Genomic DNA, 6,662 nt, shown 5'->3' with positions numbered 1-6,662 from the left:
TGTCAGTATCGAATCCATTTGACCGATACCAATCTGATATTGTGCCACTTCATACGCCGATTTAAGGCAGGCGTTGTGCCAATCAAGAACGAGAGCTCAGCGAGAAGTTCCTCAGGGTGCCCTTACCCTCGGATTGAAAGAGTCCTTCAACCCATATCCCCTATTTGAATGAATTTCTATTTATTAATTAAAAAAAAAAAAAAAAAGAGGATGCATTTTTTTTTTTAGAAAGAAAATTGTAAAGCATCGAAATTACATAATTCAAACAATCAAGGAGTGGTTCAACAAAAAAAAAAAATCAAGAAGTGAAAATGGGCCATTCAATCCTACTCGCATAGGAAAGAGCCTTCCGAGCCAAAGAGTTAGCCATATTATTAATCTCCTTAAAAATGTGATGGAAAAAGTACATTACTCAAAAAAAAAAAAAACAAAGAGATACATGATATCTTGGATAATACTAACCACCTCAACATTTTTATTAGCAGAGGCATCAAGTGCTTAGTTATGATGTAAAGGTTGGGGATCACTATCTTTGTCAAGTGGCCATTAAATCAATGCAGAACATTTTATTTCACAACTATATTTATTCCTCATAAAATTCAAAATCAGTCACGTTCTTTGACGGTGTTCTGCTTTCTGTTTTGTGACGGTGCCTCCTTAGTCTTGTTCTCCCTTTCCCCTGTTGACCCCCCGCCTTCTCATCTCCTCGCTTTATGGTAGATCCTCCGCTTAGGCTCTTGCTCCAACATCCGGCATCCCATACTCCATCTGAAACCTCCTTGATGGCTGCAGAGGGAACCCCTGAAGCAAATAGAAATGCTGGCCCATTGGCCGATGAAGATGATGCTTTCCTGATTGATGATGAACTGGAAGAACATCTATCAGAAACCTGGTCCACCACCTTAGTCGACTTAGTTCTCGATGGGAGAAGATTCAGAAAGCAAGCCGTTACTAAGGGACTGATTGCTACTTGGAACCCTAAGTTTAGTGTTGAAGTCTCTTCTCTCAATCAGAACAAATTTATGTTTCAGTTTAAGCATAAGGTGGATATGGAAAATGTTATGGCAGAGGAACCTTGGATGGTGGTCGAAAACTTAATCGTACTTGAACCATGGAACCATGATCAGAAATGGGAGTTCCGTCATGTTCCCTTTTGGATTCAACTACATTCCCCCAATCTGGAGTTATTGGATATCACATTGGGACAACACCTTATTTTGAAGATCGGCTCCCCTCTCTGTCTTATGCTTATTAAAGGAACTCAAGCTAGACAACGTCAGCATTATGTGAGAGCTCAGGTGGTTATTGATAGCCGCTAACCTCTGAGGAGTTTGAATACTATCTGCCAGCGCTATGGAGCTTAGAGTTCTGTTCATGTTAAATATGAGTGTCTCCCATTATTCTGTTTTATTTGTGGTATCATCAGCCATGACGAATCGAGATGCTCAACACTTTTCTCTTTCAGTGAACCCAATGGCACTAGCTCTATAAGCCCCCAATGGAAATTTAGCAATGACCTTCGTGGTCAAACCCCTGACTCTAGACTGCTCAGTTCTGCGATTCCCTATTCATAGCCTCCCCTAACACACCCAGTCCCTATTCCGGTGAATCCTGCAACTCCAACCTTCCCAGGCCCTTCTCTCACTGGCGGTGTTCAGGCAGACCCTGAACCATCAATGGGTCCCACTACCAACATGCCTATCCATACTCCTACGATTCCCACCGTTCAAATAACCAATCGTACGTCCTACAGCCCACCACTTATAGGGAACTTTCGTATAACGTACCCCTACCATTACCATACCCAATCGTCTTCGGAGCACATGCCTTGTCCTTCATCACTCTAACTCATGCACCCTGCCACAACAATTCAAACCGACATTCATTATGACATGGCCACCAAATTTCCTACCTTTCCTCCACAACTCCTACAACACCCAGACTTAACCCAGACCCTCTTAGCCCTTCTCCCTTCATTGAACAATGTTTCCATATCTAGGCCACGATTCTAGCCCACAAATATGGGCCTTCCTGTTCAGCCTCCACCCACATCTAACTACCTAGCCCGCATCCACTATCAACCTAAAAACCACCAACCAAATCTAATATCCCAACTAGTGGCCCAACATCCAGAATCGGCTATTCACCATCCCACGACCAGAACACCTCTTACCTTGGCTTCAACACAGGCACCAAACCAAGCATTCCCCTCAATTGAACTAATTCCTATCCCACTCATTATTCCCTCTGGTTCAAAATCAGCTCCAAAACCATCCACCCTAACCATTAGAACCCGGCAACCAAGAGCGTCTCCCTCTTTGGCTCAACATACCATTGAGACTGCTAAACAGAAAAGGGCTCGTAGAGTTAGACCTTACCTTGCCCCAACTTCAGGGGAAGATAAAACTTCTCAAGATTAGCATTTTTTAGTGTCAAACCTCATGGAGGCTGGGGAGCAGCCCCATGGGGAATTATGAAAACCTTGAGTTGGAATTGTCAGGGAATCAGAGTGGCCTTGACAGTTCGTTCTTTGATGAATCTCTCCCGAAAAAATAAGCCGAATATTATATTCTTGATGGAAACCAAATGTTCACTCCCTAAGCTTCAGCAACTTCAAAGGCGCCTTAAAAATGGATTCTCTTTTTAATGTTGACTCCCTGCAGTTGTCCGGTGGATTGGGTATGTTTTGGGATAAACACCACCGGATTAAAATTCTCTTTGCTGACTCTAATATTATTGACACATAGGTTGACTGCAGATGGTTCTACCCTCTTTCTTACTTGTGCTTATGGAGCTCTAATTAGATCTAACCGAATAGGGGTTTGGAATAAACTAAGGTCCATTGGAAGTAATAGGCCTGACAGGTGGCTATGTATTAGTGATTTTAATTCCATTTTCTCTTGGCATGAGAAATCTGGAGGTAACAGAGCTAGAGAGAGGGATTTAGAAGCTTGTAGGGATGTGATAAATGATTGTGCTCTTATAGATCTTGGCAGTAAGGGACCTATTTTTACTTGGAATAACAATAGACAAGAAGCGGCAAACATAAGGATCAAACTTGACCGAGCATTTGCCAACCATGCTTGGGATTATTTTATTTGCTGAAACTGAGGTTTTTGTTTTGTCCACGGTAGGCTCTGATCACCTTCCATTGCTGGTTGACATTGAAGGCAATTTCACCCCTGGTCCTCGGCCATTTCATTTTGAAATGATGTGGATTAAACATCCTGATTGTAAGAATGCTGCTAGTAGAGCTTGGTCCCACACAGGTGCTGATTCTGCCTCTCATATTCTCAATTCTAAGCAGCAGAATTATAGAGTTGTCTTTAAAAAGTGGAACTTAGAGGTCTTTGGTAACTTGCAGTCCAACATCCAACATCTTAGAGGAGAAATGGATTTCCTTATGGACCTTCCTTCATCAGCCTTCTCCTAAGCTCGATTAGCTGATTTATCTTCTCAATTAGCTGAGGAGCTATCTAATGAGGAAATCTTTTGGCAACAAAAATCAAGACTATTATGGATGTCCTGTGGTGATCTTAACACCTCTTTCTTCCATGCATCCACCATCCAAAGGCGCTAGTCTAATAAAAATCTTAAGCTCAAGAGAGATAATGGTTCATCGACATCCTCCCAAACTGAAGTTCAGTAGGAAATTTTAGAGCACTTTAAGCAAACTTCCTCTGAAGAAATTAATCAAGAGTCTCTGCAATATGTGCTGCATTGTATTTCCGCCACTGTCACCGAGGAGATGAACGATTCTCTTTGTCGAACCCCTGATCTGGAAGAGGTGAATTTTCTATGAAACTTATGAAGTCTCCAGGAATTGATGGGCTTCCTCTGGGGTTTTTTTAGGAATTTTGGGATCTCACGAAAGGTTACCTCCTTAACTTCATTTCAGATTTTTTCATCTCTAAGTCTATGCCCCCTCAACTGAATAGAACAATTATATGTCTTATTCCTAAAAAAGGGAACCCTAAGAAGGTTGAAGACTTCAGGTCGATTAGCCTATGTGGTGTAGCTGCGAAGGTCATTTCCAAAATCATGGCTTCTTGTCTCCAAGATGTCCTTCAAGCTAATATCAGTCCTCCTCAATCAGCATTCATTCTAGGAAGATCAATCTCTGATAATGTCTTCTTAGCTCATTAAATGTACCACTATATTAGAGGTCACAAGAAGGGTAAGAAACACTTCCTTGCTTTGAAGTTAGATATTAAGAAAGCCTATGATAGGTTAGAATGGAGCTTCATTGAGTAGGATCTTCTTCGTATTAGGTTCCATCCCAATTGGGTTCAGACGGTGGTGTCAGGAATTAAATCAATAAGCTTTAACTTTCTTATCAATGGCTCTATATGTGGTCATGTGAACCCCTCTAGGGGAACCCAGCAAGGTGACCTACTCTCCCCAGCCATTTTTACTATATGCTTATAAGCTCTCTACTCTATTATCTCCACTGCAGCTACTTCCCACCTCATCAAAGGAATTACGGTAAGGGACCGTGCCCCTCCAATCTTGCATCTTTTGTTTGCTGATGATTGTGTTGTATTTTTCGAAATTTAGCTTGAACAGGTTCACAATATAAAAGGGTGTTTGGATATAAACTGTCAAGCTAGTGGGTAGGCTATCAATAGAGCGAAATCCACTATCACCTTTAGCCTGAATACAACACCTAGGCTTAAAAGGTGGTTGTCCAGAATTTTGCATGTTAAGTATGGAGAGGGTCCTCACAAATACCTTGGCTTACCTCTAGAGTTTGGCATAAACAAGGCTTCTTTGTTCAAGGATATTCAAGATAAGACCAGCAATTGCATCCAAGGATGGAAAGACAGACTTCTATCTCAGGCCGGCAAAGAAGTTATGCTGAAATATGTAGCCTCCTCTCTCTCAAGCTATGCTGCCTCTCACTTCAAACTCTCACAATCCCATCACGAGATGATTCACAAAGCCTCTTCCAATTTTTATTGGGGCCAAGGGGAGAATGGTAAAAAAATCCACTGGATTTCTTGGGATAGGTTGTGCAAATTCAAATCTAGAGGTGGTCTTGGTCTAAAGCATCCCAAATTACAAAACATAGCTCTCTTGTCCAAGGTCGCATGGAAACTTTGGAAAGAGTCGGACTCTTGGTGGGCGAGACAGTTGAAAGCTATTTACTATCCAAACTCGGATTTTCTATCCGCTAGGCTTGGTCATCACCCATCCTGGGCATGGCGAAGTATCCTCCATGGGAGATAGGTGCTAAAAGATGGTTTATTATGGATGGTAAGTTCAGGTAACAGAGTTCTCTTATGGGATGATAAGTGGATCCCTACATCTAAAGGGTTCTTACTCCAACACCCTCCACCACCAGGCTGCCCTTTGGTATTTGTCTCTGATATCATTTAACACCCACAAGAGAGTATGGTGAGAAGATCTTCTTCAATTATGGTTTTCCATACCAGATGCACATGAGATCAGGAAAATTAAGTTAGGTCTCTTGCCAAGGGAGGATTCTCAAGTTTGGAGCGGTTCAAGGAATGGGATGTTCTCAGTGAAAGTTGCTTATCATTTCCTTTCCAACCAAAAAGTAGAGATAGATGCCCAAAAATGTTCATCCTCCCACCATTCTCCTACCATCCAAACCCCTTCTCATTATTTGGAATCTCATTTGGGGCTGCAAAACTCTCCCAAAACTCAAATCTTTCTTATGGAGAATTTGTGCCGATGGCATTGTATCTGCCGATGGGCTCAGAAGAAGACAAATCCCAATAGACCCTATTTGTAGTCGCTGTGGAGCTGAAAATGAAATAGTGGATCATACTTTTCTGCATTGCCCGTTTGCTAAAGCGGTATGGTTTGGTTCTTCTTTATCCCACCATATTCCTAATGATGTGAATCTTCGTATCTCATAATGGATTCAATACTGGTGTTCTCTAAGTGACCATGATAAACCTGTTGCAAGGAAGAGTTTCGGCAAATGCTTCTTCATCTGTTGGGCTTTGTGGCTAGCTCACAATGATCTCCTCTTTAACAAGATCCAGGGTTCTCCTATAGAAGTAATTCAAAAAGTTGATAGTTTGTGTCAGAAATTCTTCAAGTCTCACTCTGACAAGGAACAACTACGCTCCTCCACAATTCATGCTATCTCTCCTCAGCTATTTTGGATCAGCCCCCCACCAGGTCTTGTTAAAATTAACACTGATGCATCTTTTATCAAAGATTCTTTAGCGGGTTGTGTGGGTTATCTCATAAGAGATGATGCTGGCTCTCAAGTGTTGGATGTCTCTGATCATGTTAGAATGACGTCTGCCATTAGTGGTGAAGCTGAAGCTATTACAGACGGTATCATTGCTGCAATTGTGAGCGGCCAATTTCGGTTTGTCATGGAATCCAATAACCAAGAGGTTATTAGGATCCTATCTAATCCCTGTGCAAGTGCCCCCAGTTGAAATCTTGCTAATTATTGAGGATATTAGAATGATTTCTACGAGACCTATTGATTGTCAGTTCTTTTATATTCCAAGGGTGGTTAATGGTATTGCTGACACCCTTGCCTGGAAAGGACTGTCTGTCCGGTGTAGGATAGTTTGGCCTCAATCCACTCCTTGGCTCCTCCAGCTGTGAGTAGCTGAAGCCTCGGCTTGTAACCGGTATTTTTCTCAATAAGATTTCTCATTACCAAAAAAAAA

This window comes from Macadamia integrifolia, unplaced genomic scaffold, assembly GCF_013358625.1.
Source record: "Macadamia integrifolia cultivar HAES 741 unplaced genomic scaffold, SCU_Mint_v3 scaffold2194, whole genome shotgun sequence".
Classification (NCBI taxonomy): Eukaryota; Viridiplantae; Streptophyta; class Magnoliopsida; order Proteales; family Proteaceae; genus Macadamia; species Macadamia integrifolia.
The sequence above is the reverse complement of the archived record's forward strand: the minus strand, read 5'-3'. Positions refer to the sequence as shown.